The following is a 17,771-nucleotide window of genomic DNA, read 5'->3' as shown; positions in this document are numbered from 1 at the left end:
TGACATTTTTGAACACGGCTCCAGCATGTGTTTCAGAAATACTGGTTTAAATCAGCCCCGAGCTTGCAGACAGAGTTTAATGCTCACACTGCAAGAACTTCTTACCCAGCAAATCTTTAAACTGTTAAGGTTTGCTGAGCACTCTGCTGACAGGCCCCGAGAGAGTCTGACAGAGACTAGCAAGTCCAAACCCATCACGCTTAAAGAGCGTGTGGCTTTGCCATCCTCAAACAAACACTCTTCCACTCCCTATCCTCACAAGGTTTGAAACCCATTTTATTTTCCATTTACACCCAAGCTGCTGTCAGTTGAAGGCCCCGTAAAACTCCTTAGAAAAAATTACGGGCAGGGAAAGTGTCTGCTTATTCTCTTCCACTGTCCTCTCCCAAGAGCGGAGAACGGTGCTCCGCACGTAGTAAATGCTCAATAAATACCACCAACTGATTGATAAAAGGCAGCTATCTCCTCTAAAGGTCAGTCTTGTAAAATACAGTTTCCATTTCTGAATTAAACAATCAGGGAGATTCCAATCTGTGAAAGAATAAGAATTTGGTCCTCTGTTGCATGTAATAAAACTCGCCTACGTTTCTAACCTGTTGCAATAATGTGGTCTAACAAGGAGGTGTTTTCAATCAATCAATTAATGACATTTACCTCCTCCACGAGGCCTTCCCTGACTAAGCCCTCATTTCCTCATTTTCCCACTCCCTTCTACATTGCCTTGACTTGCTCCCTTTATTCACCACCCCTAGCACAAAACTGTACATTCGTACATATCTGTAACTATTTCTTTATATTAATGTCTGTCTCCCCCCCTAGCTCGTTGTGGGCAGGGAGTGTGTCTGATATATTGTTGTGCTGTCCTCTCCCAAACGCTTAGTACAGTGCAATGATTGATTTATTAATCAAACACTGTGTGGAAGGTATTTGTATTAAGTGCTTGGGAGAGCATAATACAATAGAGTTGGTAGCCATGATTACTGTCTCCAAGGAGCTAACAATCTAGCGGGGAGTCAGACATTAAAATCAATTACAGTGAGGGAAAGCAGTAGAATATAAGACTTCTGGGGATGGAATGAATATGAAAGTGCTTAGGGATTATGGACCCAAGTGCACAAGCAATACAGAAGGGAGGGAGGGGAGCAGAAAGATTAGTCAGGGAAGGCTTCCTGGAGGAGCTTTGATTTTAGAAGATGTGGAGGGTGGTGGTTTGTCAGTTGTGAAGGGAGAGGGAGGATGTGAGCAAGAGGTGAGTATGAGAGATGAGATCAATGTAGAGTAAAAAGGTTGGTGCTAGAGGAGAGAAGTGGGTGCGATGCGTTGTTTGTGGAGAGGAGCCAAGTTAGGAGGTGGAGTGCTGATTGAATGCCTTAAAGCTGATGGTAAGATGTTTCTGATTCATTCAATCGTATTTATTGAGCGCTTACTGTGTGCAGAGCACTGTACTAAGCGCTTGGGAAGGACAATTCGGCCACAGATAGAGACAATCTCTACCCCACAATGGGCTCCCAGTCTAGAAGGGGAAAACAGACAACAAAACAAAACATGTAGACAGGCATCCACACCATCAGAATAAATAGAATTAGAGATAAATTGGAAAGAGGAGAGGGAGGCGGATGGGAGGGAGAGGAGGGAGAAGACGCGGAGAAAGCCTCTCGGGGGGCGGAGGGGAGGGGGGCAAAGAAACATGATCCACTCCGCAGCCCAGAAACTCACATTCAGCCACGGCTCACCATCTGTCCAGGGAAAAAAAGGGCGGGGGGGGGGGGAAAAACACAGAAAAAAAACAAAACAAAGTCCGATTCGTTCAGCGAGGCTCAAGTTGAAAATGTGTCATCTCTGAAACTTGAAAAGGATGATAATAATGACGATAGTATTTGTTAGGCGCTTACTATGTGCCCAGCCCTGTTCTAAGCACTTGGAGGAAATGTTGGGTGCCAGCTGGTCCAAAGCTCCAGGGCGGCTCAGCGGAGGCTACTGGAGGTTTCTGAGTCAAGACACACGTGGAGAACAGCTTTTTTTAGAAAATGGATCCGGGCAGCAGAGTAAAGCATGGCTTGGAGTGGGGAGAGATTGGAGGCGGGTGAGTCAGAAAGGAGATGCTTCAGTAGTCCAGCTGGAATATTATGACCAGCTTGGTAGCAGTTTGGATGGAGAGGAAGGGGTGGATTCTAGAGGTGAGGTGAAGTTAGAACTGACAGGATTTGGTGATGGATCGAATACGCGGGTTGACAGAGATGATTTGATGACCATGTCAAGGTTATGGGCTTGTGAAACAGGTAGGATGGTGATAATGAACTTCAGGTATGGGAAAGCCGGGAGGAGAAGAGTGTTTAGGTGGGAAGGTGAGGATTTCTTTCTTGGAAGAGTTAAGTGTGAGATATCATCATCATCATCATCAATCGTATTTATTGAGCGCTTACTGTGTGCAGAGCACTGTACTAAGCGCTTGGGAAGTACAAGTTGGCAACATATAGAGACAGTCCCTACCCAACAGCGGGCTTACAGTCTAAAAGGGGGAGACAGAGAACAAAACCAAACATACTAACAAAATAAATAGAATAGATATGTACAAGTAAAATAAATAAATAAATAGAGTAATAAATATGTACAAACATATATACATATATACAGGTGCTGTGGGGAAGGGAAGGAGGTAAGATGGGGGGATGGAGAGGGGGACGAGGGGGAGAGGAAGGAAGGGGCTCAGTCTGGGAAGGCCTCCTGGAGGAGGTGAGCTCTCAGTAGGGCCTTGAAGGGAGGAAGAGAGCTAGCTTGGCGGATGGGCAGAGGGAGGGCATTCCAGGCCCGGGGGATGACGTGGGCCGGGGGTCGATGGCGGGACAGGCGAGAACAAGGTACGGTGAGGAGATTAGCAGCAGAGGAGTGGAGGGTGCGGGGTGGGCTGTAGAGGGAGAGAAGGGAGGTGAGGTAGGAGGGGGCGAGGTGATGGACAGCCTTGAAGCCCAGCGTGAGGAGTTTCTGCCTGATGCGCAGATTGATTGGTAGCCACTGGAGATTTTTGAGGAGGGGAGTAATATGCCCAGAGCGTTTCTGGACAAAGATAATCCGGGCAGCAGCATGAAGTATGGATTGAAGTGGGGAGAGACACGAGGATGGGAGATCAGAGAGAAGGCTGATGCAGTAGTCCAGACGGGATAGGATGAGAGCTTGAATAAGCAGGGTAGCGGTATGGATGGAGAGGAAAGGGCGGATCTTGGCAATGTTGCGGAGCTGAGACTGGCAGGTTTTGGTGACGGCTTGGATGTGAGGGGTGAATGAGAGAGCGGAGTCGAGGATGACACCAAGGTTGCGGGCTTGTGAGACGGGAAGGATGGTAGTGCCGTCAACAGAGATGGGAAAGTCAGGGAGAGGGCAGGGTTTGGGAGGGAAGACAAGGAGTTCAGTCTTCGACATGTTGAGCTTTAGGTGGCGGGCAGACGTCCAGATGGAGATGTCCTGAAGGCAGGAGGAGATGCGAGCCTGGAGAGAGGGGGAGAGAGCAGGGGCAGAGATGTAGATCTGGGTGTCATCAGCGTAGAGATGATAGTTGAAGCCGTGGGCGCGAATGAGGTCACCAAGGGAGTGCGTGTAGATCGAGAACAGAAGGGGACCAAGCACTGAACCTTGGGGAACCCCCACAGTAAGAGGATGGGAGGGGGAGGAGGAGCCTGCAAAAGAGACTGAGAAAGAACGACCGGAGAGATAAGAGGAGAACCAGGAGAGGACGGAGTCTGTGAAGCCAAGGTCAGATAGCGTGTTGAGGAGAAGGGGGTGGTCCACAGTGTCGAAGGCAGCTGAGAGGTCGAGGAGGATTAGGACAGAGTATGAGCCGTTGGATTTGGCAAGCAGGAGGTCATTGGTGACCTTTGAGGGCAGTTTCCGTCACGATCTCGTCACGACTCCATTAACTACTATGGTAGCTCAAGCTGCAGTCCAGTGAGACAGGCTGCAGAGGAGGAGGCCTCTGCTTCCCATAAAGAAGAGCTGAAGATGGTCTTTGGAATGGACTTAAACTTTCGGGTAGCGTCTTGCCTTGCCTCTGCCGCCCCTCACCTCAGACTTTGCTCAGGCATCCAAGAGTCTCCCTGGGCCCCAAATCTACAGAGGAGCTGTTGAGGGACTTTGAACCGGCTGAAGACAACTGAGCAGGTGTGGGACAGGGTCACGCCAGGGCCGTTGGGTGGGGAAAGGGCAGGTGTCCAATGATAAGAAGTTAATTGGCGTGGGGCTGCTGTGCAGGGGATAGCCCCCTACCCCTGCAGGAAGCTAGTCTAGCTGTTCTATGCGAACAGGGGCAGGGGTAGAGTGGGGAAGACTCAACCAGAGTCTCTGACCCACAGGCCTCACCTGGCAATGCTGGCAGGGTAGGGTTGGGGAAATATGGGGAGAAAAGGTGGCACAGGTTTTGCAGGGAGGGTGGGAGGGTAGTGTCAATTGTGGCTTCTTCAAAATAGCTGTACCTCAGCATCCTCTATTTCCAGCCGCAGAAGGGATGGAAGGCTGAATTAGAATGGGGCCATGTCCAGCAAAGGTGGCTGAGGGGCCTTAATCTACTAGCCTTCGAGAAGCTGGGGAGGAAGCAGCAACCATGGACAGCTTTGCTGTGGGGCTGTTTCCTAGGGAGAAGGAGCAGTAGCCTGGCTGGCAGAGTCCCTCAAAGCTAGTAGCCGCTACCCACATTAACAGGAAAAGGTGGGTGGGGCTGCCTCCCTCTGCCTAGCCCACAGAAAGAGATGCTTCCAAGGTCGGCAAGAGACCCAAGTTTAAGGCTGAGGGCTTCTCGGTCCCAAAGGGAGAGATGGGACCCTAAGTGAAGGACGGCAGCAGCCCACCGGCCGCTCTTGGACCTGGCCCCCCATCTGCCAGGAAGGGCAGACCCAAGGCTCCCTGTGCCCATTGCCACCACTCAGCCATCCCTCAGATGCCCAGGCTGCGCTGTTCAGCGCCGAAGCAAGGCACAAGGTGGAGGAGGCAGAAGGAAATCCGATGTTTTGGTTTTTCTTTAATTTACACGTGCACACGGACAACGCAGGCTCCGAGGTTTGGAGGCAGCAGTTTCTGGGATCTGGGGCCTCGGGTGACAGCCCCTCACTCCCAGGTAGCACATGTATCGCTGGGATGGGGACGACAGCTGTGGGGGCCAGAAGGGCGAGGGGGCTAAGGGGGTGGGGGGCTGCTCCACTCGTCCACGCTGCTCCAAGGAAGCCCTACAAACCAGCGATTCAGTGTTTCAACCACCTGTGTAGATTGCTTGGGTCTCTGCTTCTCGCCTCTCTCCATGTAGTGGGAGGTGGGGGGGAGGGAGAAGAGGGAGCAGGGAGGGGAGGAGAAAGAGGATGTGTGCTGGAACTGGGAAGTTCTGCATGTGCTTGGCTCCCCCAACAGTGGGGCGGCTAGAGGAACAGAGGGAGGGAGGGAGGGTCGAGTAGAGGTTTTGATGGAAGGCTGAAACTCCTGGCGGGCTCAATGGTGGCTCTGTGCTGCTCAATGGGTTCGGCGAGTGACCCCTTTCACTGCTGCTTGGACTTCAGGGAGAGTCTCTGCATGGTCTTATATAGGACACCAAAGTGCTGGACTGCAAGGTAGATATCAGTGGGACATCAGAGTAGAGATGTCCCGAAGGCAGAAGAATATGTGAGACTGCAGAGAAGGAGTGAGGTAAGGGCTGGAGATACAAATTTGGGAATCATCCACACAGAGATGATAGTTGAGGCCATGGGAGTGAGTGAATTCTCCAAGGAGGTAGGTTTAGTTGGAGAATAGAAAGGGAGCCAGAACTGTATCTTAAGGGGCTCCCACAGTTAGGAGGCGGGAGGCAGTAGGGAGGGAACGTTTCTACCAGCTCTCTTATTATATACTCTCCCAAACGTTTAAAACAGTATTCTGCACACAATAAGTGCTCAATAAATATGATTGTTTGAGCCAGCAAGAGAGACTGAGAAGGAGCGGCCAGAGAGATCAAAAGATATTCAGGAGAGGACGGCATCAGTGAAGGTTAGACAGCAATGCGTCTACCCAGCACTTAGAACAGTGCTTTGCGCATAGTAAGTGCTTAAAAAATACCATCATCATTATTATTATTACCAACTCTAGTTTATTCTCCAGTAGAGCTTAGAACAGTGCTCTGATGGACTTGTGTGGCCATTATAATAATAATGATGGCATTTATTAAGCACTTACTATGTGCAAAGCACCATTCTAAGCGCTGAATGGCAGTTGTTTTTGAGCTGCTTCTTGCTGGGCTCCCTGATGAGGCAAGAATTGCAGGTAGCCAAGCAAAAAGCCCAGGAGGAATGGAAAAAGAGAAATTCCTCCTCCTGCTGTTAATTCTTTGGCATTTTTGCCTCTGTTGAGAACAGCAAAGGAAGCCCCTGCTATGAATGTCACTGCCCTCTGCCTCAGGGGGTGTGTGTGCGTGTTTATTTTTTTTAAATGGTATTTTTTAAGCACTATGTGCCAGGCACTGTAGTAAGTGCTAGGGTAGACACAAGATAATCTGGTTGGATGCAGTCCCTGTCCCACGTGGGGCTCACAGTTCTTCCTCCCCATTTTACAGATGAGGTAACTGAGGCACGGATAAGTAAATTGTCTTGCCCTAGGGCTCACAGCAGACAGGTGGCTGAGTCAGAATTAGAAACCATATCCTATGAGTCCCAGGCCCTTTCCACTAGGCCGTTCTGCTTCTCTGATTTTGGGTGGGGGCGACGGGATAGGAAGAGGAAGAGAGAGGAAGAATGTTGGGGGTCTGGTGTGACAGAGAGGTACTTCTGGTGAATTCCTGAGATGACAAGCATTAAGTTTCTTAAAAAAAAAGTTGAAAACCCCTAATCTAGCATATCAAAGTCCAGAACTCGTTAGCTCATCAATCAACAGAGCTCACAAGCTCTAGTCTCCGCTTAAGGAATCAATTAATGGTATTTATTGAGCGCTTAATATTTGCAGAGCACTGAACTATGCACTTGGGAGAGTACAACCCAACAGAGTTGTTTTTTTTTAAAGGTACTTGTTAAGCTCTTACTATGTGCAAAGCACTGTTCTAAGTGCTGGGGGGACACAAGGTGATCAGGTTGTCCCACGTGGGGCTCACAGCCTTCATCCTCTTTTTGCAGATGAGGTAACTGAGGCACAGAGCAGTGAAGTGACTTGCCCAAAGTCACACAGCTGACAAGTGGCGGAGCCGGCATTAGAACCCAAGACCTCTGACTCCCAAGCCCGGGCTCTTTCCACTGAGCCACGCTGCTTCTCAGAGTTGGTAGATGTGTTCCCTAACCACACCGAGCTTACAGTCTAGACGGACAGACAGACATTAATGTAAATTAAATAATTTATAATATATAATTTAAAGGTATTTACATATAAGCGCTGTGGGGTTGAGGCTGGGGAGAATATCTAATAATAATAATAATAATGGCATTTATTAAGCGCTTAGTATGTGCAAAGCACTGTTCTAAGCGCTGGGGAGGTTACAAGGTGATCAGGTTGTCCCACGGGGGGCTCACAGTCTTAATCTCCATTGCACAGACGCCCGAAGGTCACAGATCCAAGCGATCAGACACTCAACAGCTAGTAAGCCAGCTGCTTTCCCTGCTCTTCTGTTTCCGAGGCTATAAAACAGGAATGACTTTAAAAGCTTCTAGAACTTCTTTAATATAATTACCCACCTACTCCTGATTGGGGTGAGAGAAGTCACAAAGTCAAGGCCATACTGTGGCTCTGCGCTGGAGGAGTCCTTTCCTGATGCTCAAATAATAATAATAATAATGATGGCATTTATTAAGCGCTTACTATGTGCAAAGCACTGTTCTAAGCGCTGGGAAGGTTACAAGGTGATCAGGTTGTCCCACGGGGGGCTCACAGTCTTAATCTCCATTGCACAGATGCCCGAAGGTCACAGATCCAAGCGATCAGACACTCAACAGCTAGTAAGCCAGCTTTCTCTTCTGTTTCCCAGGCTATAAAACAGGAATGACTTTAAAAGCTCCTAGAACTTCTTTAATATAATTACCCACCTGCTCCTGACTGGGGTGAGAGAAGTCACAAAGTCAGGGCCATACTGTGGCTCTGCGCCGGAGGAGTCCTTTCCTGATGCTCAAATAATAATAATAATAATGATGGCATTTATTAAGCGCTTACTATGTACAAAGCACTGTTCTAAGCGCTGCGGAGGTTACAAGGTGATGAGGTTGTCCCCCGGGGTCTCACCGTCTTCAACCCCATTTTACAGATGAGGTAACGGAGGCACAGAGAAGTGAAGTGACTTGCCCAAAGTCACACAGCTGACAAGTGGCAGAGCCGGGATTTGAACCCACGACCTCTGACTCCAAAGCCCAGGCTCTTCCGCCTGAGCCACGCTGCTTGGGAAGGTTTCAAACTTAGTTTCTAGAACGGTGAGGAGAGAGGGAACTTACGATTTTGTGCCAATGAGTTACATACTCTATAAATAACCAGATTCACTGACGAGTTTCAAGAGAAGCAGCGTGGCCTAAAGGATAGAGAACGGGCCTGGGAGTGAGTTGGACCTGGGTTCTCATCCTAGCTCCACCACTCGTCTGCTGTGTGACCTTGGGCAAGTCACAACTTCTCTGGACCTCGGCTACCTCATCTATAAAACGGGGATTAAGACTGTGAGCCCCAAGTGGAACGTGGATTGTGTCCACCCTGATTAGTACAGTGCCTGGCACACAGTAAACACTTAAATGCCATAAAAAAGGGAACTGTCAAATAGATTAAAATAATACATAGCTCAGGCAAGGCACCTATCCCTTTAAGACCACTCCTTCGCCAGAGAGAAAAAGGTGACACATAATTTGTCAGACGACTTGGTCTTCTGGGCTCTTTCCAAACTCAGACTGAAGGTATGGAGTTGCGAGGAAGATGCCCAGGGCAGCTGAGAGAGAGGAAGCAGGCTGAAGCCCAAGATCAGTTTGGCTCGTTTCGGGATTAAAAGCGGGGTTGACCACTACGGCAAAACCTAGAGGATGCGGAGGAGATAATAATAATAATAATAATGGCATTTATTAAGCGCATACTATGTGCACAGCACTGTTCTAAGCGCTGATAATATTAATTGCATTTATTAAGCACTTACTATGTGCAAAGCACTGTTCTAAGTGCTGGGGAGGTTACGAGGTGATCAAGTTGTCCCCCAGGGGGCTCACAATCTTACTCCCCATTTTCCAGATGAGGTAACTGAGGCCCAGAGAAGTGAAGTGACTTACCCAAGGTCACCCAGCTGAGAGTTGGCAGAGCCTGGATTCAAACCCATGACCTCTGACTCCAAAGCCCACGCTCTTTTCCACTGAGCCACGCTGCTTCTCAGCAAGGCCCAGAGAAAAAGCAGCAGGCAAACAGAAGACGTGGAGCTAAGGAAGGCCTAGATGCCATTACCATTTCTGCATTTGTCTATGGTGTTTCTTGTTGCTACTGCCTAGGTCGGTGGAGCTTCTGCTGCTGTAGTAGGTGACTCTCACAGGATTGAGGCAAACACAGCCCTCTGAAGGGGGTTTCAGACAAGATTGGGACTAGAACTATGTCCCTACCCAACAGTGAGCGCCTTCCACCCCCACGCCGAGTGACCAGCCCCCTTGATTTGATCTCTTCAAATCCCCAACTCCTCAAAGCCTCTCCAGGTTTTGCCCCACTCAAAGGGAAAAGTTGGCATCTGTGGCTTACCCTCACGCAGAGACACTGTATCCCGGCAGAGAGCAGAAAAGTGATTTTTCCCCTTTCGTAAAACAACATTTTTCCCCTTTCGTAAAACAACGGACGAGACTCCTTGGATCCCTCTGTGAGTTGGGGTGGCTCATTCTCCCTCCTGGAGTGGGGAAGAGAGTTGGGACTCATTAGATCATCTGCCTTCATAACGATTCTGAGATGGAAGTGGCTAGGTATTAAATGTGGATGAAAGCAGAAGGATTAAAACGTCGTTAGCCATTTATAATTAAAAATTAAGTTTAAATGTTACAGGTGGGCCTCCCAGTTCTCTACGTAGGACAGACTGCTTCCAACCTAGAATAAAAGGCATGGTGGAAAGGCTAGGAGCCAGGTAATAGTAATTGCACTATTTAATAATAGACTGTGAGCCCACTGTTGGGTAGGGACCACCTCTATATGTTGCCAACTTGTGCTTCCCAAGCGCTTAGTACAGTGCTCTGCACACCGTAAGCGCTCAATACGATTGAATGAATGAATAATAATAATGATGATAGCATTTGTTAAGCGCTTACCATGTGCTAAGCGCTGTTCTAAGTGGTAAGGGAGATACAAGGCTATCAGGTTGTCCCATGTGGGGCTCATACTCTTATTCCCCATTTTCCAGATGAGGTAACTGAGGCACAGAGAAGTGACTTGCCCAAAGTCACACAGCTGACGAGTGGTGGTGCTGGGACTAGAACCCATGACTTCTGATTCCCCAGCCCATGCTCTTTCCACTAAAGCCACACTGCTTCTCTGAATTTGTTAAGCATTTTCTATGTGCCAAGTATTGTTCTAAGCGGTAAGGGAGATACAAGGCTATCAGGTTGTCCCATGTGGGGCTCGTACTCTTATTCCCCATTTTTCAGATGAGGTAACTGAGGCACAGAGAAGTGACTTGCCCAAAGTCACACAGCTGACGAGTGGCGGTGCTGGGACTAGAACCCATGACTTCTGATTCCCCAGCCCATGCTCTTTCCACTAAAGCCACACTGCTTCTCTGAATTTGTTAAGCATTTTCTATGTGCCAAGTATTGTACTACACGCTGAGGTAGCTATAGTAATAATAATAATAATGGCATTTATTAAACGCTTACTATGTGCAAAGCGCTGTTCTAAACGCTGGGGAGATTACAAGGTGATCAGATTGTCCCATGGGGGCTCACAGTCTTAATCCCCATTTTCCAGATGAGGTAACTGAGGCACAGAGAAGTGAAATGACTTGCCCAAAGTCACCCAGCAGACAATTGGCAGAGCTGGGATTTGAACCCATGACCTCTGACTCCAAAGCCCGGGCTCTTTCCACTGAGCCATGCTGCTTCTACTGTGTGCCAAGCACTGTTTTAAAAGCTGGGGTAGATACAAGGTCATCAGGTTGTCCCACGTGGGGCTCACGGTCTTCATCCCCATTTTACAGATGAGGAAACTGAGGCCCAGAGAAGTGAAGTGACTTGCCCAAAGTCACACAGCGGACAATTGGCGGATCTGGGATACGAGGTAACCAGACCTCACATGGGGACCTCAATCTAAATAGGAGGGAGAACAGGTATTGAGTCCCCATTTTGCAGATGAGGGAACTGAGGGACAGAAAAGTTGGGACTTGCCCATGGTTGCACAGCAGCTAAATAATAATAATAATGATCATCATCATCATCATCAATCGTATTTATTGAGCGCTTACTATGTGCAGAGCACTGTACTAAGCGCTTGGGAAGTACAAATTGGCAACAAATAGAGACAGTCCCTACCCGACAGTGGGCTCACAGTCTAAAAGGGGGAGACAGAGAACAAAACCAAACATACCAACAAAATAAAATAAATAGATATGTACAAATAAAATAAATAAATAGAGTAAAAAATATGTACAAACATATATACATATATACAGGTATATATGATGGCATTTATTAAGCGCTTACTATGTGCAAAGCACTGTTCTAAGCGCTGGGGAGGGTACAAGGTGATTAGGTTGCCCCACGGGGGGCTCACAGTCTTAATCCCCATTTCACAGATGAGGTAACTGAGGCACAGAGAAGTGAAGTGACTTGCCCAAAGTCACACAGCTGACAACTGGTGGACCTGGGATTTGAGCCCCTGACCCCTGGCTCCAAAGCCCGGGCTCTTTCCACTAAGCCACGCTGCTTCTAAATGGTGAAGGCGGCATTTGAACTCAGGTCCTCTGAGTCCCAGGCCCGTGCTCCTTCCACTAGGTCACGCTGCTTTCCAAGTAAATCAATCCATCAATCGATGGCGCTTTTTGAGTACGTACTGCGTGGACAGAACTGTACTAAGCGCTTGGGAGAGTGCGATGCAAGAGAGCTGGTAGACCTGATCCCTGCCCACAGGGAGCTTACCTTCTACAGGGGATCCATCTGTGAGTCCCATCACCCTGTATCAGAGGGGAGGGCCAGGGGATATGGATTAACAGAAATCTCAGTAACCAATGGAAGAGTCCTAGTGTTGGGGCAGCGTGGCTCAGAGAAGCAGCGTGGCTCAATGGAAAGAGCCCGGGCTTGGGAGTCAGAGGTCATGGGTTCAAATCCCGGCTCTGCCCATAGTCAGCTGTGTGGCTTTGGGCAAGTCACTTCACTCCTCTGGGCCTCAGTTCCCTCGTCTGTAAAGTGGGGATGAAGGAGGCCTTCCCAGACTGAGCCCCTTCCTTCCTCTCCCCCTCGTCCCCCTCTCCATCCCCCCCATCTTACCTCCTTCCCTTCCCCACAGCACCTGTATATATGTTTGTACAGATTTATAACTCTATTTTACTTGTACATATCTATTCTATTTATTTTATTCTGTTAATATGTTTTGTTTTGTTCTCTGTCTCCCCCTTCTAGACTGCGAGCCCACTGTTGGGTAGGGACTGTCTCTATATGTTGCCAACTTGTACTTCCCAAGTGCTTAGTACAGTGCTCTACACACAGTAAGTGCTCAATAAATGATTGACTGATTGATTGAAGGCTGTGAGCCCCACGTGGGACAACCTGATCACCTTGTATCTTCCCCAGTGCTTAGAACCGTGCTTTGCACATAGTAAGCGCATAACAAATGCCATTATTATTATTATTATGAGAGATTGGGACTCATGCCATTCTATATGTTGCCAGCTTGTATTTCCCAAGCGCTTAGTACAGTGCTCTGCACACAGTAAGCGCTCAATAAATACGATTGATTGATTGATTCTTTAGGCTAAGGAGCTTAAGTTTGTCCACCTGAACGCTCGTGCCGTCACCCAGAGTTTTTTCAAGGAGAATTCGGAAACAATTTTTCGAAATCAAGACAGAGATTATTTTCTTATTTTAAATAAATCCACCTCCCCAGGGTGAGGAATGGGTTCATTCCTTCCTTTCTCTCCCGCCTCTCCGGGCTCCAGGCACCCCGCCTGGAAATTTTCAGGCCAACAGGGAGATGAGACTAATGCCATAGCCACCTGTTAGCCACAGCCCAAATAAATTCATTGTTTGCAGCTACAAGCTTCTGAGATCCAAGCGAAAGCTTCAAGAACAGATAAGCTGAAGGAGGAAATTACGAAGGTCATTCAGAGGAACTATTGTCTCAACTGGTGTTTTAGAAATAGCCTCGCTAAAGAAGTCACACCACCACCATTATTCAGCACATTACAAGAGAAGCAGCATGGCTCGGTGGAAATAATAATAATAATAATGATGGCATTTATTAAGCGCTTACTATGTGCAAGAGCACGGGCTTGGGAGTCAGAGGTCATGGGTTCGAATCCAGGCTCCATCACTCGTCAGCTCTGTGACCTTGGGCAAGCCACTTAACTTCTCTGTGCCTCAGCTACCTCATCTGTAAAATGGGGGTGAAGACTGTGAGCGCCCCGTGGGACAACCCGATCACACTGTAACCTCCCCAGTGCTTAGAACAGTGCTTTGCACCTAGTAAGCGCTTAATAAATGCCATCATTAGTGAGAATTATAATAATAATAGTGATAATAACCAATGCACAGGTCTTACTAAATGAGTAATAATAATGTTGGTATTTGTTAAGCGCTCAGCGGAAAGAGCCCGGCCTTTGGAGTCAGAGGTCCTGGGTTCAAATCCCGCCTCCTTCACTTGTCAGCTGTGGGACTTTGGGCAAGTCACGTCTCTGGGCCTCAGTTCTCTCATCTGGAAAATAGGGATTAAAACTGAGCCACCCGTGGGACAATCTGATCACCTTTTCATTCATTCATTCAATCGTATTTATTGAGCGCTTACTGTGGGCAGAGCACTGTACTAAGCGCTTGGGAAGTACAAGTCGGCAACATATAGAGACGGTCCCTACCCAACAACGGGCTCCCAGTCTAGAAGGGGGAGGCTGATGACAAAACAAAACGGCGCTTAGAACAGTGCTTTGCATATAGTAAGCGCTTAATAATGCCATTATTATTATTATTATTACTACAAGAGCTAAAACGGGTGTCTAGGGGAGTGATTTTAGAAGACACAAAAAATGCTTACCAAAAAACTTCTTAGTGCACATCCCCAGAACCATCCTCAATACAGTTAGGCTCTTTCCTCCAATGGTTCTTTGGGTTCCCTCTCAGGATCCTGAAAATCCAGATCCCAATTCCAAAGGGATATTAATTAATCTGTCTGCTGCAATAAAGCTGAGAGGACTGTTCATTCATTCATTCATTCAATCGTATTTATTGAGCGCTTACTATGTGCACAGCACTGTACTAAGCGCTTGGGAAGTACAAGTTGGCAACGTATAGCGACGGTCCCTCCCCAACAGCGGGCTCCCAGTCTAGAAGGGGGAGACAGACAACGAAACAAAACATATTAACAAAATAAAATAAATAGAATAAATATGTACAAGTAAAATACAGTAATAAATATGTACAAACCTATATACATATATATATATATTCATTCATTCATATTTAGTGGGGCAAAGCACAAGCCCCCACCTTCCTCTCACCCTCCTCCCCATAATAATAATAATAATGATGGTGTTCGTTAAGTGCTTACTATGTGCAAAGACTGTTCTGTACATCAGAGCTGCCTACTTGCCTATTTGGAACACCAGTTGAGCGACAGTAATCTAATATTCCCCAGCTGGGGATAAGGGAGGAGGACCAGGGCTGGAAGAGGAAGGAAGAGGGAAATGGGAAGAAAGAAGCAGCCTCCGGTAGCAGGAGAAAAGCAGCCTGGAAAAAGGCAACAGGAGGAGAACGGCCTGTGACGGGGTTGGTCAGGGTGTGAAATGGGAGCTCGGTTTTAAATAATAGTAAAAAGGGGAGGTTTTAGAAACTGTTGCCAGAGAAGGAGTGTGACAGTGGATGGGGCGAGGGCCTGACAGTCGGAAAGACCTGGGTTCTAATCCCCGCTCCGCCGCTTGTCTGCTGGGTGAACTTGGCCAAGTGACTTCACCTCTCTGTACCTCGGTTACCTCTCATCTGTAAAGCAGGGATTAAGACTGTAAGCCCCTTGTGGGACATGGACTGCGTCCAATATGGCTAGCTTGCATCTTCCCCGGCATTTGGTCTAGTGTGCCTGGCACAAGCACCTAATAACTGGAAGCAAGCCAGCCCACAAAAAACCTTAGCACATAGTAAGCACTTAATAAATACCTGAAAACAAGCCAACAAAAATCCTTAGCCTCTCTCTCGATGCATTCATTCATTCAATCATATTTATTGAGCGCTTACTGTGTGTGATTGGTAGTAGTACTCTTAGTGGCTTGGGAGTCAGAGGACGAGGGTCCTAATCCCGCCCCTGCCACACATCTGCTGTGTGACCTTGGGCAAGTTACTAACTTCTCTGTGCCTCAGTTACCCCATCTGTAAAATGGGGATTAAAAGTGTGAGCCCCACGTGGGACAACGTGATTACCCTGTGTCTACCCCAGTGCTTGGCACTTAGTAAACGCTTACCAAATACCATAGTTACTATTATTATACATCAAGACAACCTCAATGGCAGCAAAGGCATTTCTAACCAAAGTAGAACCAGGGAAATAGTCACAGGGAAATGCAGAAGCAGAGAAGCAGAGGCCCGGGAGACAGAAGGACCTGGGTTCTAATCCTGACTCTGCCACTTGTCTGCTGCGTGACCTTGGGTAAGTCACAACTTCTCTGTGCCTCAGTTTCCACATCTATAAAATCATCATCATCATCATCAATCGTATTTATTGAGCGCTTACTACGTGCAGCGCACTGTACTAAGCGCTTGGGAAGTACAAATTGGCAACATATAGAGACGGTCCCTACCCAACAGTGGGCTCACAGTCTAAAAGGGGGAGACAGAGAACAAAACCAAACATACTAACAAAATAAAATAAATAGAATAGACATGTACAAATAAAATAGAGTAATAAATATGTACAAACATATGTATACATATGTATAAAATGGGGATGAAGACTGTGAGCCCCATGTGGGATAGACACTGTGTTCAACCCGATTTGCTTGCATCAAGCCCAGGGCTTAATACAGTGACTGGCACATAGTAAGTACTTAAAAAAATAAAAATAAAAAGCAGAAGGATAGACTTAGCAGTTAGTTCCTTCCAAGATTGTTTGTCTCCCTCTTTTCCCTCCAGCTCCTGCTGAGGACGGCTCTCCAGCCTCAGATGTCCAGCTCAGATCCTATCCGGTTGGATCTTGGGTCAGGGTAATAAGCGAAAATATAGCGGTGATGTGAATTTAGGACATCTCTACCCCATTATTTTTCCTCCTGTTTCCACTCTTTATCAATCATTTCTGTAAGTCTTCCCCCTTAGGCTGTAAACTCTTTGAAGTCAGAGGACATATGTTTTGAGTCTGTTTTGCTCTCCCAAGCATTTAGTACAGTCCTCTTCACTCTGTAAGTGCTCGATAAATACCACCGACCGATCAATCAATCAATCAATCAATCGTATTAATTGAGCGCTTACTGTGTGCACAGCACTGGACTAAGCGCTTGGGAAGTACAAGTTGGCAACATATTAAGACAGTCCCTACCCAACAGTGGGCTCACAGTCTAGAAGGGGGGAGACAGAGAACAAAACCAAACATATTAACAAAATAAAATAAATAGAATAGATATGTACAAGTAAAATAAATAGAGTAATAAATATGTACAAACATATATACATATATGTATATATATCAATCAATCGTATTTATTGAGCGCTTACTGTGTGCACAGCACTGGACTAAGCGCTTGGGAAGTACAAGTTGGCAACATATAAAGACAGTCCCTACCCAACAGTGGGCTCACAGTCTAGAAGGGGGGAGACAGAGAACAAAACCAAACATATTAACAAAATAAAATAAATAGAATAGATATGTACAAGTAAAATAGAGTAATAAATATGTACAAACATATATACATATATGTATATATATCAATCATATTTATTAAATAAATAAATAGAGTAATAAATATGTACAAACATATATACATATATGTATATATAGCAATCAATCAATCGTATTTATTGAGCACTTACTGTGTGCAGAGCACTGTACTAAGGACCGATAACTCATAAAGCTGACTGGTACTCTGCAAAATATGGGGGGAAAAAGTGCATGAAGTTCAGGCAAAGAAAGCAACTGCCCCTTTGGCAAAAAAACAATGATTAGATTGAGGCTGCCTGATAAAACGTGAAAATTGATCTTATTTAGATTACATTCCACTGCAGCAAAATAACTGTAGAAGGCTGGGTCTACGGACAGAGTAGGGGGAGGGAGGTAAACCTAAAGGCAGGTTGAAAAGATGCGGGAAATTTCACCGGCACTCACGACTACTGACTCGACGGCCAGAAAAGTTAGGGAGACTTGATATTAGTACTCTTTAACAACAATTTAGGAGATCAGGCAGATAGGGTTTTGGTTTGGTTTGTTTTCATCACCATCATCATCAATCGTATTTATTGAGCGCTTACTGTGTGCAGAGCACTGTACTAAGTGCTTGGGAAGTACAAATTGGCAACACATAGAGACAGTTCCCTACCCAACAGTGGGCTCACAGTCTAAAAGGGGGAGACAAAACCAAACATACTAACAAAATAAAATAAATAGAATAGATATGTACAAGTAAAATAGAGTAATAAATATGTACAAACATATATACATATATATAGGTGCTGTGG

The sequence above is a fragment of the Tachyglossus aculeatus genome, chromosome 7, assembly GCF_015852505.1.
Source record: "Tachyglossus aculeatus isolate mTacAcu1 chromosome 7, mTacAcu1.pri, whole genome shotgun sequence".
Classification (NCBI taxonomy): Eukaryota; Metazoa; Chordata; class Mammalia; order Monotremata; family Tachyglossidae; genus Tachyglossus; species Tachyglossus aculeatus.
The sequence above is the reverse complement of the archived record's forward strand: the minus strand, read 5'-3'. Positions refer to the sequence as shown.